The sequence below is a fragment of the Phyllobates terribilis genome, unplaced genomic scaffold, assembly GCF_046119375.1.
Source record: "Phyllobates terribilis strain yellow unplaced genomic scaffold, ASM4611937v1 Scaffold_5__5_contigs__length_657084704, whole genome shotgun sequence".
NCBI classification, from domain to species: domain Eukaryota; kingdom Metazoa; phylum Chordata; class Amphibia; order Anura; family Dendrobatidae; genus Phyllobates; species Phyllobates terribilis.
In genome coordinates, this window is record NW_027362765.1 from 540,307,197 (window position 1) to 540,328,285 (window position 21,089).

Genomic DNA, 21,089 nt, shown 5'->3' on the forward strand with positions numbered 1-21,089 from the left:
GCACCAGCATAGAAGGGGATTCTTTACGGTCAGAGCCGTGGGACTCTGGAACTCTCTGGGAGAGGAAGTGGTGATGTCCAACTCACTTAATAAGTTCAAGATAGGCCTGGACGCCTTTCTTGAGAACAATAAAATTACATCTTTTGCTTAGTTAATTAATCCAGGGATTTAATCTGACTGCCAGATTGGTGTCGGGAAGTGAATTTTTCCTCAATGATGTAAATTGGCCTATACCGCATGTTTTTTTTGCCTTCCCCTGGATCAACGCTGCGGAATAGCTGCAGTGCACAAGAAATAGGCTGAACTGGATGGACGCTTGTCTTTTTTCGGCCTTATAAACTATGTAACTATGTACCTATGTAAGAACCATGGTTTTAAATAGCAGGCCTGTAGTTTTCTAATACTATTCTTCAAAGAGACCTAGTGTGAATAGCTTGACCGACACACTGCAAGGAAATGGAAGGCAGAAATGTCTACAGGCCTGCCATTTAAAACCGTGGTTCTCTGTCAGAAGTATCACATGTAACAGCGTTCCAAAATCAACCAATTCTGCTTTGCATTTCATTGCAGTGTGTCAGTCAAGCTATTCACCCTGGGTCTCTGTGAAGAATAGTATAGTAAACTACAGGCCTGCTATTTAAAACCGTGGTTCTCTGTCAGATGTATAACATATAACAGCGTTCCACAATCAGCCATTTCTGCCATCCATTTTGTTGCAGTGTGTCAGTCAAGCTATTCACACCAGGTCTCTGTGAAGAATAGTATTAGTAAACTACAAGCCTGCTATTTAAAACCGTGGTTCTCTGTCAGACATATCACATATAACAGCGTTCCAAAATCAGCCATTTCTGCCTTCCATTTTGTTGCAGTGTGTCGGTCAAGCTATTCACACAAGGTCTCTGTGAAGAATAGTATTAGTAAACTACAGGCCTGCTATTTAAAACCGTGGTTCTCTGTCAGAAGTATCACATGTAACAGAGTTCCAAAATCAGCCAATTCTGCTTTGCATTTCGTTTCAGTGTGTCAGTCAAGCTATTCACACAAGGTCTCTGTGAAGAATAGTATTAGTAAACTACAGGCCTGCTATTTAAAACCGTGGTTCTCTGTCAGAAGTATCACATGTAACAAAGTTCCAAAATCAGCCAATTCTGCTTTGCATTTCATTGGAGTGTGTCAGTCAAGCTATTCACACAAGGTCTCTGTGAAGAATAGTATTAGTAAACTACAAGCCTGCTATTTAAAACCGTGGTTCTCTGTCAGACGTATCACATATAACAGCATTCCAAAATCAGCCATTTCTGCCTTCCATTTTGTTGCAGTGAGTTGGTCAAGCTATTCACACAAGGTCTCCGTGAAGAATAGTATTAGTAAACTACAGGCCTGCTATTTAAAACCATGGTTCTCTATCAGACTTATCACATATAACAGCATTCCAAAATCAGCCATTTCTGCCTTCCATTTCGTTACAGTGTGTCAGTCAAGCTATTCACAATAGGTCTCTGTGAAGAATAGTTTTAGTAAACTACAGGCCTGCTATTTAAAACCGTGGTTCTCTGTCAGACGTATCATATATAGCAGCGTTTCAAAATCAGCCATTTCTGCCTTCCATTTCGTTGCAGTGTGTCGGTCAAGCTATTCACACTAGGCCTCTGTGAAGAACAGTATTAGTAAACTACAGGCCTGCTATTAAAACCGTGGTTCTCTGTCAGGCATATCACATACAACAGTGTTCCAAAATCAGCCATTTCGGCCTTCCATTTCGTTGCAGTGTGTCAGTCAAGCTATTCACACTAGGTCTCTGTGAAGAATAATATTAGTAAACTACAAGCCTGCTATTGAAAACTGTGGTTTTCTGTCAGAAGTATCACTTATAAGAGCGTTCCAAAATCAGCCAATTCTGCTTTGCATTTCGTTGCAGTGTGTCAGTCAAGCTATTCACACTAGGTCTCTGTGAAGAATAGTATTAGTAAACTACAGGCCTGCTATTTAAAACCGTGGTTCTCTGTCAGACGTATCACATATAGCAGCATTCCAAAATCAGCCATTTCTGCCTTCCATTTCGTTGCAGTGTGTCGGTCAAGCTATTCACACTAGGTCTCTTTGAAGTATAGTATTAGTAAACTACAAGCCTGCTATTTAAAACCATGGTTCTCTGTCAGATGTATCATATATAAGAGCTTTCCAAAATTAGCAATTTCCGCCTTCCATTTCGCTGCAGTGTGTCGGTCAAGCTATTCACACTAGATCTCTGTGAAGAATAGTATTGGTAAACTACCGGCCTGCTATTTAAAACCGTGGTTCTCTGTCAGACGTATCACATATAACAGCGTTCCAAAATCAGCCATTTCTGCCTTTCATTTCCCTGCAGTCTGTCGGTCAAGCTATTCACGCTTGATCTCTGTGAAGAATAGTATTAGTAAACTACAGGCCTGCTATTTATAAAAGTGGTTCTCTGTCAGACGTATCACATATAACAGCGTTCCAAAGTCAGTCATTTCTGCCTTCCATTTTGTTGCAGTGTGTCGATCAAGCTATTCACACTAGGTCTCTGTGAAGAATAGTATTAGTAAACTACAGGCCTGCTATTTAAAACGGTGATTCACTGTCAGATGTATCACATATAACAGCGTTACAAAATCAGCCATTTCTGCCTTCCATTTCGTTGCGGTGTGTCAGTCAAGCTATTCACACTAGATCTCTGTGATGAATAGTATTAGTAAAGTACAGGCCTGCTATTTAAAACCGTGGTAAAGTGCAATTACTGTCGTAAGATGTGAATGATGATGATGAGACACAATTGCCAGAAAGTCAAGGGGAGGACCAGGTGTGGAAGTGGAAGACGAGGTGGTGGTTAGGTCTTCCCGAGTCTGGTTGTTTTTTAAAGACTCTGCAGATAACATGAAAAATGCCATTTGCACCACCTGCCAGGCCAGCATCAGCAGGGGTTGCAAAACTAGCAGCCTAACCACCACCAGCATGATCAGGCACATGGCAGCAAAGTACCCAACTAAGTGGGCCGAACCCCAGGGTCCAGAAACAGTGTCTGCGGGTGACACCACTGCACCACTGCTTGTTCTGCTGTTATGCGTGCATGCCAATCCCCTGTCCATGGCGCATGCGAAGATGCCTCCCGCCCTGCACCTGTCATTGCACACTCTCAACTAGCACCATCAGCAAGCACATCCATGTCCTTGTCCCAGCACAGCGTTCAGTTGTCCCTACCGCAGTTCTTGGAACGCAAGCGCAAACATGCAGTCAACGCCCCACAGGCCACACTATTAAATTTACACATTTCGCGAATGCTTGTGCTCAAAATTTTGCCTTTTAGGCTTGTGGAGACTGAAGCTTTCCACAACCTGATGGCTGTGGCCGTCCCTCGGTACTCGGTCCCCAGTCGCCACTATCTCTCCGGGTGTGCCCTCCCTGCATTACACGAGAACGTGTCCCACAACATTAGCCATGCCCTCAACAGTGCAGTTACTGGGAAAGTCCACCTAACCACGGACATGTGGACAAGTGCTTGTGGGCAGGGACGGTACATCTCGGTGACGGCACACTGGGTTAATATAGTGGAAGCCGGGACCCAGTCAGACATTGGGACGGAACACATCCTCCCGACGCCGAGGATTGCTGGCCCTGGGTCAATCAGTGTTGCCCCCACATTCTACAGCTCCTGCACTTCCTCCTCCTCTTCAGCCTTCATCTCCGAAATGACCACATAAGTTATAAGCTGGAAGCACTGCAGCACTGCCTCGGCCAAGTGGAAACAGGCTGTGCTGAAGCTAATATGCTTAGGTGACAAACTGCACAATGCTGAAGAGTTGTGGACAGCTCTGTAAGAGCAGGCAGATCTGTGGCTGACACCGGTGACCCTACAGTCAGGCATGGTTGTGTGTGACAATGGATGGAACATGGTGGCGGCTCTGAAGCGAGGTGAGCTCACACACGTACCATGCCTGGACCATGTGCTTAACCTCCTCGTTCAGCGGTTTCTCAAAACCCACCCGGATCTGCAGGATATGCTTGCCAAAGTACGCCACGAGTGTGCCCATTTTAGAAAGTCAGCTACAGCTTCCGCCGCCTTTGCCGTGCTTTAGCAGGGTTTTCAGCTTCCAGCTCACCGACTGGGAAGGATTTGTGAGCAGAAGAGGGCAGTTGTTGACTACCAGCATCAACAAGGCCGTCGGTATTCAGGTCAGACTCCACACATAAGACCTCAGGAGTGGACATGGATGTCAGACATTTATCCCTTCCTCCACAAATTTTGAGGACTCCACCAAGATGGTGAGCTGCAATGACGCCATAATTAGCGTCACCATCCCGCTTCTCTGTCTTCTGAAACGCTCTCTGCTCACAATTAAAGAGGATGCATTGCAGGCGGAACACAATGAGATGGAGCAAGGAACCATACAGGGTGATTCCACACAGCCCAGCCTCATCTCATCCCAACGTGGGTTGGGTGACAATGAGGAAGAGAAGGAGGAGGAAGAACAGAAGCTAGTTTCTTGTGCTATAGATGGTACTACCTGCACAACTGTCATACTGTCTGTTCAGTGTGGATGGGCTGAGGACAGGGAGGAGGAGAAGGGAGAGGAGGATGAGGAGGAGAGCATGATCAATCGTCCTCTTGGTGAGGACACAGAAGTCTTGCCTGTTAGCAGTCATGGCTGAGTTTGTGCTACGCTGCCTTTCCCGCGACCCTCGCTTTGTCCGAATTTTGGGCCACAGTCATTACTGGTTAGTGACACTTCTAGATCCACGATACAAGAAGAACTTTCTGTCTCTTATTCCCGCGCAGGACAAGCCTAATAAAATGGGACAGTACGAGAAAGCCCTTGTTGCAGAATTATTGAAGCAGTTCCCATCTGAAAACGCTGGCGGCAGAGGTCACAGTTCGTTGGACAACCAAGGAGTAAAGGCGAGAGAGACACAAATGCAATCCAGCAGAGGCAGGGGAATGCTGTCAAACTTCTGGGACAGTTTTCTCAGACCCTCCCATCGCACAGGCCCTGAGGCATGGGGGACTCTCACAAGGAGGTAAAAGTTTCGGAATATGGTGAGGGAGTACCTTGCCGACCGTACTAATGTCCTCTATGATTCCTCTGTGCCTTATAATTATTGGTTATCCAAGCTGGACGTGGCATGAACTGGCTCTCTACGCCTTGGAGATCCTGGCCTGCCCTGCCGCTAGCGTATTGTCAGAGCGGGTTTTTAGTGCCCCAGTTGGAATTATAACTGATAGGTGCATCCGCCTGTTAACTGAAAATGCTGACAGGCTGACTCTTGGCCAGACTTTTCAACACCACCGAATGATAGCAGCATAACATAAACTCAAATACAGTGTCTTTTTTTTTGGAGGTCTAACTCTATTCCCATGCACCTCTGTCTTCACACCCAGACATGGGTATACGCTTCCTGATTTTGTCTATTTGCTCTTGTCCTCCTCCTTCTCTGCATCCTCATCCTCCACCTGTTAGAACTCTCCTGTTAGGTTTTTTCTATTTTGCTGGTCACATGACCTTTTTGCCTATTTAATCCTGCTTCGCCCTTCTGGCCATGCTGGACTTCATTGTAATTTCTACTCTTAAGCTAGCCAGGTGCTTTGTAACCTTTCTCAGTCAGTTTAGCTAGGTCTTTTGACCTTTATGTTCTATGTTGTGTGTTTGTCTTTTTACTGCTACAATTTCTGCTAGGAGGTGTCCATCTTTCTCCCAGTCCCTAGTTCTTGTAGGGATCCCTCTCTCACATCTATAGGTTTTCGTTCAGACTAGCTGAGGACTTTAGCGGGTCTGATCGCAGGATCAAGTTCCCCGTTACATCGTAGGGATCTAGCTTAGTTCTATTGTAGGGACAGATCTCCTGTCTTTCCTTAGTGCTTGTAGCCTATCATAACAGTAAATGCAGCCCAAAAATATCTCTAAGGAAAGACCTCCAGTTTCCATCATGGTGTCGGTTCAGGATTTGGCTCAACGCCTGCAGGGACTCTCTCTGGAGGTGGCCGAGCTCCTACAACACGTGAGTAGCTGTTCTGGAGCGCATTTTGTGGAGCCAAAGGTACGATTGCCTGATTTGTTTTTTGGTGAACAACAAGATTTTTTTTCCTTTAAAAATGCTTGTTTATTGTATTTTCATTTGAGACCCAGATCCTCTGGTGATGAATCACAGCACATAGGGTTTATAATGTCACTTTTGCGCAAATAACCTCAGGGATGGGCCTTTTCTCTCCAACCTAGTGATCCATGCTTTAGATCAGTGGATAGTTTTTTTCTGCTTTGGGGTTGTTGTATGATGATCCTGATCGTGTCTCATCAGCTGAGACGGAATTGAGACTTTTGAGACAGGGATCAGGTAATGTGGAAAATTATTGTACTCACTTCCGTCGGTGGTCTGCTCAGGTGGGGTGGAATGATTCAGCTCTGAAAAGTTTGTTTCTTGCTGGGCTAGATGAAAGGGTTAAGGATCTGCTTATTGCTTATCCGACACCTGGAAACTTGCAGGAGGCAATGCAATTAGCTATACGGGTGGACAGGAGACTCCGTGCAAGGGTTAATGAGAGTAAATCCTTTGCCATGTCAGCTCCTAGTCTTGAGAGGGTCTGTACTGACATTGGAGAGCTGATGGAGATTGGGGCGATGTCACCCCACTCTCAGGAAAAAGACCGCAGGTTTTCTGAAGGTTTGTGCTTTTATTGCGGAAAATCTGACCATTTCATTAAGAACTGTGTGCTTCGTATGAACAAAGAAAAAAAAAAAAGGTCAGTTACGCCCGTATAGCCTGTTTAAACACTAAGGGGGTATTTCTTTCTGCTACTACTGCAGCTCAGGAAGAATTAATTGAATTTCGGGTATTTGTGGATTGTGGTTCTACTCTGAATGTGATTGAAGGGGGATTCTTTTTAAAAACTTAAATTAAAACCCAAACCTTTGTCATCCCCTATTGCTGTGGTTTCTGTCGATGGCTCTCCCTTGAAATGTGTTACTCACAAGGTTTATGAATTTCCCCTCACTATTAATGGTATTCACCAAGAAAATTTGGATTTGGTAGTATTAAATAATTTGCCTTCTCCAGTACTTTTGGCGTTACCCCTGGTTAAAATTGCACAATCCTGTACTGGATTGGTCTACTAATGAAATTAAGTCCTGGAGCCCGAAGTGTCATGACAAGTGTTGTAACGGGCGCATTGCTGCTGTGGATAAAGGGGAATTACCTGTACCTATTCAGGATTTTTGGAAAGTTTTTTCTGAGGAGGAGTCACAAATTTTGCCTCCCCATAGAGACTAGGATTGTACCATTGAATTTGTCCCTGGAGCGACTCTTTCTAAAAGTCGTTTATTTAATCTTACTATTCCTGAGAGAAAGGCTTTGGAGGAATACATACAGACGAGCTTGGCCGCCGGTCATATCAGACCCTCTAAGTCACCTGTGGCTGTTGGATTTTTTTTTGTTAAAAAAAAGGACGGCGGTTTACGTCCTTGTCTGGACTTTCGCGAGATTAATAAAATTACTGTACGTAATCCCTACCCACTGCCATTGATTCCTGATTTGTTTAACCAGTTAGTGGGGGCCAAGTGGTTCTCTAAAATTGATCTCCGGGGGGCATACAATTTGTTGCGCATGAAGGAGGGTGATGAATGGAAGACTGCTTTTAACACTCCTGTGGGTCATTTTGAGAATCTAGTTATGTCTTTTGGTCTTACCAATGCACCAGCATTTTTTCAGAATCTTATTAATGACATCCTTAGACCTTTGATCGGCAAAAATGTGGTTGTGTATTTGGATGACATTTTGATTTATTCGCCTGATCTGGAGTCCCATTGGCGGAGAGTACGTGAGGTATTACAGTTATTAATTGACAATTTGCTTTTTGCTAAGCTAGAGAAATGTGAGTTCGCTGTACAGAGAATTAGTTTTTTGGGCTACATTATCTCCAGCGAGGGATTTGAGATGGACCCGGTGAAAGTTCAAGCTGTGCAGGAATGGCCTAGGCCTATTGGTTTGAAATCGATACAGAGGTTTTTGGGTTTCGCCAATTATTACAGAAAATTCATTAAAAAAATTTCTATTATTGTTAAACCACTGACCGATCTCACCAGGAAAGGTGCTAATATGGTTCAGTGGACTACTGAGGCCATTGAAGCTTTGTGTTTCTAAAGGAGAGGTTCAGCTCTGCCCCCATCCTTATGCAGCCTGATGTGACTAAGCCGTTTTTGGTTGAGATTGATGCTTCTTCTGTGGGGTCGGTGCGGTGTTGTCTCAGGAAAACAAGGATGGAGTACATCCCTGTGCCTTTTTTTCAAAAAAATTTTCTGAGACTGAACTTAATTACGATATTGGTAATCGGGAATTGCTGGCTATTAAACTCGCATTTGAACACTGGCGTCATCTCTTGGAAGGTGCTGAATTTCCCATTCAGGTTTTCACTGATCATAAAAATCTGATCTATCTTGATGCTGCCAAGCGCTTGAATGCCCGTCAGGCTAGGTGGGCACTTTTTTTTTTGCGGTTTAATTTTTCCGTTACTTACATCCCGGGTACCAAGAATGTTAAAGCTGATGCGTTGTCTCGCAGCTTTTCTCCCATGGTCGGTGCTGAGGAGGAGAAGAGCATTTTACAAGAAGGTGTTGTGATTGCTGCATTGGACTCCGTTTTGGAAGATGAGATTCTTAAAGCACAGGAGAATGCCCCATCTAACACTCCCCATGGGAGGTTGTTTGTGCCTAGGACCTTTAGGAGAGATTTGTTTGTTGAGTGTCATGAGTCTCGGTTGGCAGGTCATCCAGGAATTTCTGAGACCAAGAGACTTGTGGGTCGCAGTTTTTGGTGGCCTGGATGGCAGAAGGAAGTCATTAAGTGGGTGCGTCAATGTACTGTGTGTGCTAGATCTAAGTCTTCTCATACTCCTGCTGCGGGGTTGCTTTGCCCTCTGGAGGTTCCTAGTGCACCTTGGACACATCTGGCTATGGACTTTATTACTGACCTTCCCTCCTCTGAGGGTTTCACGGTCATCTGGGTGGTCGTGGACCGTTTTAGCAAGATGTGTCACTTGGATCCCTTCATCAAACTGCCCTGCGCTAAGACACTCGCTAAGGCCTTTGTCAAGGAAATTGTCAGACTCCATGGTGTTCCTACTGACATTGTTTCTGATAGGGGACCTCAGTTCGTGGCTCGTTTTTGTCGTGCCTTTTGTGACAGGTTGGGAGTTCATTTGTCGTTTTCATCTCGATATCATCCTGAGTCTAATGGCCAGACAGAAAGGAAGAATCAGGATGTTGAGCAGTTCTTGCGTTGTTTTGTGGCAGACAATCAAGAGGGGTGGTCTGAGTTTCTGCCGCTTGCTGAATTTGCTCTTAACAACCATACATCCTCTTCTGCTGGGTGTTCGCCTTTTTTTTGTTGTTCTGGGAGACATCCGTCTTTTGGGTCATTCTCCAAATTGGTATCGGCTGTGCCTGAGGAGGAGAGTTTTTCCGGTGATTTGGAGAGAGTTTGGACGGATGTGCGTGGTAATCTTCAGGAGGCTAACAAAAAATCTAAGAGGTACTTTGACAGGAAACATCAAGAGGTTTTGTTTACGGTTGGTGACATGGTTTGGTTGTCCTCTAAGAATCTGTGGTTGAGGATTCCTTATAAAAAATTGGGTCCCAAGTTTGTAGGGCCCTTTAAGGTGCTTCAGGTAGTTAACCAATCTGCTGTTAGGTTGGAGGTTCCTACCTCCTGGAAGATTAATCCGGTGTTTCATGTTTCTCTATTGAAAAAAGCTGATGTATCAGATAGAGACGCCACTGCCACTGTTCCTCCGGTGGTGGAGGACGGGGAATATGAGATTTCCCGCATCCTTAATTCTAGACGGTATAGGGGGAGTTTGCAGTATCTCGTTGCTTGGAAGGGTTTCGGTCCCGAGGATAACTCATGGGTGAGGGCAGATGATGTTTCTGCTTCCAGACTTGTCAGAGCGTTTCACAAGAGGTTTCCGGATAAGCCTGGGCCTAGGGGATTCGGAGGATCCTCTTAGAAGAGGGGGTACTGTTAGAACTCTCCTGTTAGGTTTTTTCTATTTTGCTGGTCACATGACCTTTTTGCCTATTTAATCCTGCTCCGCCCTTCTGGCCATGGTGGACTTCATTGTAATTTCTACTCTTAAGCTAGCCAGGTGCTTTGTAACCTTTCTCAGTCAGTTTAGCTAGGTCTTTTGACCTTTATGTTCTATGTTGTGTGTTTGTCTTTTTACTGCTACAATTTCTGCTAGGAGGTGTCCATCTTTCTCCCAGTCCCTAGTTCTTGTAGGGATCCCTCTCTCACATCTATAGGTCTTCGTTCAGACTAGCTGAGGACTTTAGCGGGTCTGATCGCAGGATCAGGTTCCCTGTTACATCGTAGGGATCTAGCTTAGTTCTATTGTAGGGACAGATCTCCTGTCTTTCCTTAGTGCTTGTAGCCTATCATAACACCACCACTATATCACCACCATATCTACCATATCACCATATCTACGTCTCTTGCAAGGGACATTGGAGTGCCTTCAAATTTTTGGCAGCCGTTGCATTCACTTCATAGGCAAACAGTATGGGAGACCCACTTCCTAATAATGGGAACATTGTTTTCAGGAGGCCCTCCAACCCCTATGTCTCTTGCAAGGGACATTGGAGTTCCTCCAAATTTTTGGCAGCTGTTGCATTCACTGCATAGGCAAACAGTATGGGAGACCCACTTCCTAATAATGGGAACATTATTTTCTGGGAGTCCTCCGACCTTTACGTTTCTTGCAAGGGACATTGGAGTGCCTCTAAATTTTTGGTAGCCGTTGCATTCACTGCATAGGCAAACAGTATGGTTGATCCACTTCGTAATAATGGGAACATTGTTTTCAGGAGGCCCTCCGACCTCTACGTCTCTTGCTAAAGACATTGGAATTTTTCCAAATTTTTGGCAGCCGTTGCATTCACTGCATAGGCAAACAGTATGGGAGACCCACTTCCTAATGATGGGAACATTGTTTTCAGGAGGCCATCCGACCTCTACATCTCTTGCAAGGGACATTGAAGTTCCTGCAAATTTTTGGCAGTGCTTGTTTTTTTATTCAACATGAATTTTTAATCTATTTTTGAAATAAAGGTTGTTTTTTAATTTTTTTCCTGAATTTTCCACGGTTGGGTGCTGGACTATATAGCCTTTTTTTTCCCTTGTCTGTATTCCTTGTGGCCGATACAAGATTTCAGTCCATGCACTAACGGAGGATACCATCAGGGATGAAGGAGTAAGCTGGATATATATAGTTTTTCTTTTTTCTGCATGCATAGGCAAACAGTATGGGAGACCCACTTCCTAATAATGGGAACATTGTTTTCAGGAGGCCCTCCGACCTTTACGTCTCTTGCAAGGGACATTGGAGTGCCTCCAAATTTTTGGAAGCCACTATACTCACTGCATACCCTATAACTGTATAGAAGACCCTCTCCTTTCTAATGGAAACATGTCATACTCGTTGCATACCCTATAACTGTATAGCAGAACCTCTGCTTTCAAATGGGAACATGTTGTTACTGTGGCCCAGCTTTATGTCTCTTTAAATTGTTAGTAGGGTTTTTCCTAAATTTTGGCAACCGTTGGACTCACTGCATACCCTATAACTGTATAGCAGACCCTCTCCTTTCTAATGAGAACATGTCGTTACTGTGGCCCAGCTCTATGTGTCTTTAAATTGTTAGTAGGGTTTTTCCTAAATTTTGGCAGCAGTTGGACTCACTGCGTACCCTATAACTGTTTACCAGACCCTCTCCTTTCTAATGGGAACATGTTGTTACTGTGGCCCAGCTGTATGTGTCTTTAAATTGTTAGTAGGGTTTTTCCTAAATTTTGGCAGCCGCTGGACTCACTGCATACCCTATAACTGTATAGCAGACCCTCTCCTTTCTAATGGGAACATGTTGCTACTGTGGCCCAGCTCTATGTGTCTTTAAATTGGTATTGGGTTTTTTCCTAAATTTGGCAGCCCTTGCAGTCACTGCATGGGCATAACCACTATAGGAGACCCACTCCTTTATAATGGGAACATTTTTTTTACTGAGGCCCTCCTCTATGTCTCTTCAAGGAGTGTATTGGGGTGCGTCCAAATTTTTGGCAGCCCTTGCAGTCACTGCATACGCAATAATAGTATAGGAGACCCACTCGTTAATAATGGGAACAACAAAGCATAACCGGCTGATGGCTCTCTAACAATAGTGAGGGCCAACTGCTGGACCTTTATGAATAGTAAAGGCCGCCTGATGGCCCTTCTGAGGCAGTGACCGGGATCGTTTACAAGGGACGTTATATATCCCCCAGAATGTGTACAGAGACCTATTAAATCCATTGGAGTGCATTGCAGTCACAAACTCACCTGCGGCTGCAATGCAGGAATGAAGGTGAGCATTGACCTGGTCAGGCTATCTAAGTAAAACCCGGCAGGGCCTTCATTTCTTGGGGGAGGCTACAGGAAGGCAGTGGGCGGCCTCCTCCCTCTAACCCGGGTTTTCCAGTGGCTCTTGCCACAGGTCCTTTAAAAACCCTGCACTAAGGATTAGTGTTGCTCTATGTTGAAACCTGCTAGGAGCATAGCAGAATAGCTCAGCAGGATTGAGTGTGGCTGAACCCATGCCTAGGAAGGCTCTGCACCGGTCAGGCTCTGAGTGGCCCGGCGTGGCCATTGCCCCCGGCAACCGTTGTTTAACCCCTTAAGCCCCGGAGCATTTTTCGTTTTTGCATTTTCGTTTTTGCTCCCCTTGTTCCCAGAGCCATAGCGTTTTTATTTTTTGGTCAATATGGCCATGTGAGGGCTTATTTTTTGCGGGACGAGTTGTACTTTTCAACGCCATATCTAGTTTTATCATATTCTGTACGGGAAAACGGGAAAAAAATTCCAAGTGCGGTAAAATTGCAAAAAAAGTGCAATACCACAGTTGTTTTTTATTTATTTTTTTTACCATGTTCACTGAATGCTAAAACTGACCTGCTCTTCTTATTCTACAGGTCATTACGAGTTCATAGACACCAAACATGTATAGGTTCTTTTATATTTAAGTGGTGAAAAAAAATTCCAAAATTTGGTAAAAAAAAAAATTAAAAAATAGCGCCATTTTCTAAGACCCGTAGCGTCTCCATTTTTCGGGATCTGGGGCTGGTTGAGGGCTTATTTTTTGCGTGCCGGGCTGACGTTTTTATTGATACCATTTTGGGGTAAATCCGATGTTTTGATCGCCCGTTATTGAATTTTATTGCAATTTTGCAGCGACCAAAAAACGTAATTCTGGCGTTTAGAATTTTTTTCTCGTTACGCCGTTTACCGATCGGAATAATTCTTTTTTTATATTGATAGATCTGGCGATTCTGAACGCGGCGATACCAAATATGTGTATGTGGGGTTTTTTTTTATATATTTTATTTTGAATGGGGCGAAAGGGGGGTGATTTAAACTTTTATATTTTTTTATTTTTTTTTATATTTTTAAAAACTTTTTTTTTTTACTTTTTGCATGCTTCTGTAGTCTCCATAGGAGACTAGAAGCAGCAACTATCCGATTGCCTCTGCTACATACAGGGGACGAGCAGGTCCCCTGCATGCAGCAGAAATGGTCCTGTGCTATGAGCGCCGACCACTAGGTGGCGCTCATAGCGACAAGATCATGACAACCACAGGCGTCTGCTGCAGACCCTGGGTTGTCATGCACGCCCATCGGCGACCCGCGATCACGTGACGGGGTCGCCGGTGGGCGGGGCTTATGACGCGCTACCCGGAAGCGCGCGTTAAATGCTGCTGTCGGAGATTGACAGCAGCATTTAACTGGTTAACAGCCGCGGGTGGATCGCGATTCCACCCGCGGCTGTTGCGGGCACATGTCAGCTGTAAGAATCAGCTGACATGTGCTCGGTTCAGTGCGGGCTCAGCGCCGGAGCCCTCACTGAACCGGCGGTACGCAAATATGCGTACTAATACGTCCCCGGTAAGTAAGGGGTTAAGGACTCTTGTTAACCCGGTTGCGATCAGGAGGACTTTCTGTTTACCCGTGAGTTGCTGAATAAAGCTGTTTATTTTGGACTAGCTTGGGTCACTGCCTCAGTTACTGCACGGTGTGAACACCGCCGCCTTACACCCTATAAAAATAGTGTTTGTGACTTTCAGAGTCCCTCCTTCATAAATGAAAAAGGATGTGTCTGATCATATCTCACACACCACATGGCCAGATAATGTTGTAAAATGTTAAAATGACATTTACTGGCAAATGTGTTTTTCACCATTGAAAGCAATGCAAAAGTGCAAAAACACATCAAAAACGCTACATGTGAACATAGCCCATGGTGTAACATAGTAACATAGTTTGTAAAGCCGAATAAAGACTTGCGTCCATCAAGTTCGACCTGTTAGTTCTGTAATTGCTAAAGTTGATCCAGAGGAGGGCAAAAACCCCAAATGATTTGGCCAATCTTCACCTGAGGAAAAATTCCCTCCCGACTCTGAAACCAGCAGTCAGAATAAATCCCTGTATCAACCTACTATTTTATTTTATTTTTAAGTATATGCTGAAATCTGCCTGGTATCTAGAAATGCTTCCAGTCCCCGCTTGAACTGGTGTAGTGAATCTGACATTACCGTCTCCTCACTCAGTGAATTCCATATTCTCACTGCTCTTACCGTAAAGAACCCCTTCCTATGCTGGTGCTGAAACCTTTTCTCTTCCAGTCTTAGTGAGTGCCCTCTTGTTACCGTAATATCCCTCCTTTTGAACAAATCCCGGGCAAGATCTCTATACTGTCCCCTAACATATTTGTACACATTTATTATGTCCCCCCTCAACCTTCTCTTTTCCAGGCTGAATAGTTCTAGTTTTGCCAACCTCTCTGGGTATTGCAGTCCCTCCATTCCCTTTATTAATTTTGTTGCCCTCCTTTGTACCTTTTCAAGCTCATTTATATCCTTTCTATATATTGGGGCCCATAACTGAGCACAGTATTCCAAGTGTGGTCTGACCAGTGTTTTGTACAGTGGAAGAACAATGTTCTCATCCTTTGCAGCTATACCTCTTCTGATACATCCCATTACCCTGTTTGCCCTTACAGCAGCGGCCTGACTTTGGGCACTCCAATTTAGTTTGCTATCAATCAAGATGCCCAAGTCCTTCTCCATCTCTGAATTCCCCAATGATTTCCAATTCAGTGAGTACTGGTGACTTCCATTTTTCCTTCCCATATGTATGACCTTACATTTCTCCTCGTTAAACCTCATTTGCCATTTAATGCTCCACCTACCCAGCTTATCCAAATCCCTCTGTAGGTCTGCACTGTCCTCTTTTGTATTAATTGTTTTACATAACTTTGTGTCATCTGCAAATATTGATATTTTATTATTTATCCCGTTGACTATGTCATTAATAAAGATATTAAATAACATTGGGCCTAGTACAGACCCCTGTGGTACCCCACTAGTGACGCTTACCCAATCTGAGTATATTCCATTTATAACCACCCTCTGCCTTCTATCCTTTAGCCAGTTAGCTACCCACTTGCAGACATTTTCCCCCAGCCCCATCATTCTCATTTTGTATACCAACCTATTATGTGGCACGCTATCGAACGCTTTTGAGAAGTCGAGATACACGACATCCACTGGTTCCCCCTGATCTACTCGAGAGCTAACCTCCTCGTAGAAGTCAATCAGGTTTGTTTTGCAGGAGCGATTCCTCATGAATCCATGTTGGTTCAGGGTTAATAGATTATTAGCATCAAGATGCTCCGTAATTGCCTCTTTAATGAAGCTTTCAAAAATTTTGCCCACAACGGACGTCAGACTCACCGGCCGATAGTTTCCGGCGTCACTTTTCGCTCCCTTTTTGAATATTGGCACTACATTCGCCTGTCGCCAATCAAGTGGCACAGACCCAGTCTCAACAGAGTCCTTAAATATAAGATATAACGGTCTGTCTATCACATTACTTAGTTCCCTTAGTACCCGTGGGTGTATGCCATCAGGTCCTGGTGATTTGTTTATTTTAATGCTACTGAGGCGTTTCTGTACCCCAGCTTGGGTTAGATTTGTCATACTTAGTGGAGGATTAAGTTTGTCACTTCTCATTTCTCCTGTTAGTTCGATTTCCTTTGTGAAAGTTGTCGAAAAAAAATTATTTAATAGATTAGCTTTATCCTCATCTTTCTCTATGATTTTGTCTTCCTCACTTTTTATCGGTCCAATATTATCCGATTTAATCCTTTTACTATTTATATACGTAAAGAACAGTTTGGGATTTGATCTACTTTCCCTAGCAATACGTTTCTCTGTTTCCTCCTTCGCTATTTTTATTTGTTTTTTACAGGTTCTCGTTTTTTCCTTGTAACACATTAGTGCCTCCTTACTGTTTTCCTGTTTTAATCTCTTGAATGCCTCTTTTTTGCTATTTAACGCCCCTTTTACGTTCTTGTTCAACCATATTGGTTTCCTCTTATTTCTGGCCCTTTTATTCCCATACGGTATATACCTCTCGCACTGAGTATTCAGAATTCTTTTGAAGGTTTCCCATTTACTATTCGTATTCCTTTGATTAAGAACTTTGTCCCAGTCAATAAGTTGAAGCTGATCAAACTTCGCCCTCCTAAAGTTTTGTGGAGAAGCATTTTTGTTTTTGGTTATTTATTTTCCCTTATATACAAGTCATTACTTTGGAAAGGATGATCCTTAACATTTTTCCCAGGAAAATCCATTTTGGTTTTTGTATGTTTTATTGTGAGTCCGTAAAAGTGGCGTAATACTCTGACAACATTGTTGACAGCAGTGATCTGGGAGTCAGAAATGCTTCCAGGGGTCTTCCCCATTCTGTTCCTATGTCATTTGAGCACTGTTCCCATCGATTTGGGCAATTTTTAGGCCCTCTGCAGACCGCCGGGGGGGGGGGGGGAGGGGGCTGCCGGAAAAATGCTCGAGTTTCCCATAGACTTACATTGGGCTTGTTACTCGGACCGAGCACTCGATCATTTCAATTTGCTCGACCCGAGCATTTTAGTGCTCGCTCATCACTAATGATGACAATCAACCATTTACTTCATTAGATTATTAGGGATGCCCCCTTCAGTGCCTTAGACTTCCAGGAATTTTGACATTAACTACTTCAAGAAACTAGACCATGAAAAATACTGGCATAAACCTCTGTACTATCTATAACACCAGGGAAGGTTTTCTCATCCCATAAATTAATGGACTTCTACAATCCTTAGAAGGCGCTCACTTCCATCGTTCATTAAATGTTTCTGCTTGGTTTCCCACATGTGTTCAGCATACTAACCTATCCTGACTTGCAAACTGCCACACCTGTCATACAGACAGCCACAGCCTTTTACTAATGCGTCCCACCTCTTTACTTCAAAACCGGTTATACTTGTCAGTATGTGGAATGTGAAACGAGCAACGTACTAAAATGGAAAAGTAACAAGTGTGTGTAAAAGAAAAGCATGTATATTATATGATGATATCATACTATATATATTGTAAAAATACCTGAAACACTTAAATGGGTCAAACTACTCAATCTGTGGGGAATGAGTGATTTTGGGCCAGGGAGTATGTTTCAGTGTTAACGTGCATGGAGACTGATTTTAAAAGTAGCAAATGTTTAAACTTTTCAACTGTAAAACATTGACATAATGCATATCCAATTGTAGACCATTTGTCTGATGAGGAATGTCAAATTCCAGTCTAATCTTTACAAACAAACAGAAGATTATACAAGTAAATATTGGGCAACTCCTTTACATTACAATTAATTCTAAGCACCTACATGAAGCTGTCACCATGAAGATAGAAACCAATCCTGCTATTCTTGTCAATGGAAAGCAGGTGTACATGCAGGTGTGTCACAATTCCTGGCACTTTGCCTGAACCAAAACTGTTCAAAGTCCCTTGTTCTTTATGTAATAAAAATAAATTGAGGAACATCAAATAAGGAGTAAACACTCATCATTAATGCATAGTACACGCAACACCTTATGAAACCAGGTTAATCACGAGAACACACAAACATCTTTTCTTATAACTTATTCATTGTGTATATCCTGTGTTGTTTTTCCAAGGAATTTATGAATAAAGTAACAACTGGGTTTTATAAGTTGGGGGAATGACCCTGTACACTCTGACAATCAGTGCTGACAATTCTAGACTGTAGGGACATACCGCTTTGACATGGGGCAGGACCGGTTTTAGAAAAAGTGGGACCCTGCTCAAAAGTTTAAAGTAGGGGCCTAAATGCTTACATATTGCACCATCACACTCAAATATTTAGGTTACACTAACATGGGCTGAGTTCAGACCATTAAATGAGAGCAATCAAGCGCAGGCACAGTCTCCGTTCCCAACGGCGGCATCTTTGATCATCTGAAGGGGCAACTCTCCACAACTACATAAGCTCCTCTCCTGAAGGAATGGGCAACACCGGAGTAGGCAACACTCCTCTACTGGGGGTCTTGTCCCAAAGACATTCTCATCGCCTCCTGCCAAAGTCCACAGTAAGAATTATAGCGGCCTTCAGACTCTGAGGCAGCAAGTGGTGAACCAGCATTTCCTTAACGGGGCCCTCCAAACCATCCAAGAATATCCTACGCAAAGCAGCATCGTTCCACCCTACTTCAATAGACCACCACCTAAATTGTGAACAATATTCCTCTGTAGGAAGTTTGCCCTGGTGAAGTGCTCTGAGGTTAGACTCTGCAATTGTGGCGCCCAGGGGATGGGGACTACTCGGCGCCCGGGCCTTAATGCCTGGTCTTGGGGGACGTCGCGGTGGTCGGCTCCCGGGCCCGTACCCTGGGGTCTCTCTTAAAAAAAGGGGAAAATAAAATGTCAAAGTTCGTGACGCCACCTGTGGTGTCTGGTGAGGATCACCAGCGCTGCGGCAGTCCACTGAGGCTGATGATACGGCAGCTTTGATGGTGTAGCTCCCCACAGGTGGAGCTAGGCCTCAGGGCAGTGATGTTTGACGAGGTGCACGATATGGCGGTGACCCAGCCGGGTCCAAGGAAGAACAGGGGACACACACACACGGTTTGCTTCTGTACCTTTTACTGGTGGGAATGCAGGTATCGTCCGGAGCACTGTAGGGTGAGGCGTGCACTGCAGGACTCTCCCCAGTGAGCAGGTGTAGGGCCTCCTGTTTCTTCGCCGCTTAGTGTTAGTCTCTGGCCTGCCTGGAGCTAGGCCTAACTTAGTCTCTGTTCTGCACCGGCTGATCCTGTGATAGGGCCTTCTGTTGGAGTACACACTCCCTGGTATATGGGGCCTCGGTAACTCCTGACCCTGGTATAACAGTCAGCGTTTGGTATTCCTGGGACCTGTAGTTCGCCAGGGGTTCTGGTTGTCTTCTGCTGGGTATAAAGAATCCCTGCAGACTCGGACACAGTGTCCGGGATATGGTTTCTGGGGTGAGCTGGTAAGGCTCCTCTGCCCCCAATGCTACTCACTCCTCTAGCCTTCGGCCTACTAGGGCCCTCACTAGGCTATACACACTGGCAGTTAGGTGGCTGCCTCTTCTGCTGTTCTCTGAGCGTCAGCAACGCTCCTAGCTCACTTAACTCGAGCTGCTTGAGTCTGACTGAGCTCCACTGCAGACTGACCTGTTTCTCTGTGTCTCACTCTGCAGGGACTGGCTGTGGCTCCAGACTGTTCCGTCTCCACTCTCTTCCTGAGGAGAACTCACTCACAGACTCTCTCCTTCTGTGTCTGAGCAGAAACTGCTGACTCACTCTCTGGGCTGCCTAGCTCCACCATCCCTATTTATATCCCTATCAGGCTCCCTCTGGTGGTCTGAGGTGGAAGGTGGAAGTGTGTGTATGCTCTGAGGGCCTCTTGTGGAGAAAACCTGAAATGCACCCCTCCAGGATCTGTGACTCCATGCACAGCAGGGCGTCACACAATGGCGGCACAATCTGGTTCATCATAAATAAGTCCCAGGGCCCTAAAAAATTCCTCCACAAAGTTACGGATAGGGGAATCATCAGTTACGGTGAAGGCCCATGTCTGGGGATCCCCCAAGTAAGGAGATGACTAGGGCCTGCATCCAGTTGAAGTGTATTGTGGCGCATAGTCCCATTGAGTCCATGCTCCGCAATACACGTTGCCAGCCAATCACAGGCCAGCAGCTGATGTCAGCATGCATGTGACCGGAGGTGCATGGCAAGGATGTCATGCGTTTCCGTCGCAAACCGCAGTCAGCAGCCGGCTTCACAACTCACAAGACGATGATGTGCTGTGGGGGAGCAAAGGGAAGGTGAGTATTCATTTATTTTTTAAATCAGTGGCCATACTAGTACTTGGATGACTATGGGGTGCATTATACTTTATAAATGACTATGGGAGGGCATTATACTGTATGGATGACTATGGGGTGCATTACATTTGATGGTTGACTAAAGGGATGCATTATACTTTATGGATGACTATGGGGTACATTATACTATATATTTGAGTATGGGGTGCATTATACTTTATGGATGACTATGGGGTGCATTATACTTTATGGATGATTATGGGGTGCATTATACTATATGGATGACTATGGGCTGTGCATTATACTTTATGGATGACTATGGACTGTGCATTATACTTTAAGGATTACTATGGAGGTGCATTATACTTTCCGGATGCCTATGGGCTGTGCATTATACTTTATGGATGACTATGGAGGTGCATTATACTTTATGGATGCCTATGGGGTTTGCATTATACTTTATGGTGGAGGATAGGCTATGCATTATACTACATGGATGACTATGGGCTGTGCACTATACTTTATGGAAGACTATGGGCTGTGCATTATATTATATGAGGACATTGGCTGTGTATTATACGAATATGCATAATACATGGATGATTATAGACTGTGTAATATATTATATGGAAGACTATGGGATGCATTATACTATATGGAGGACTATGGGAGGTGCATTATACTTCTGCTATGGAGCACCATGACTTCTATGTACGCCCCTGGTGAGTATAATGTTTTTTTTTCTATACATTAATGAACAGTGGCAAAACAGTGGACATATATCACAGTTGGAGTGTACCTACGACAAAAATTA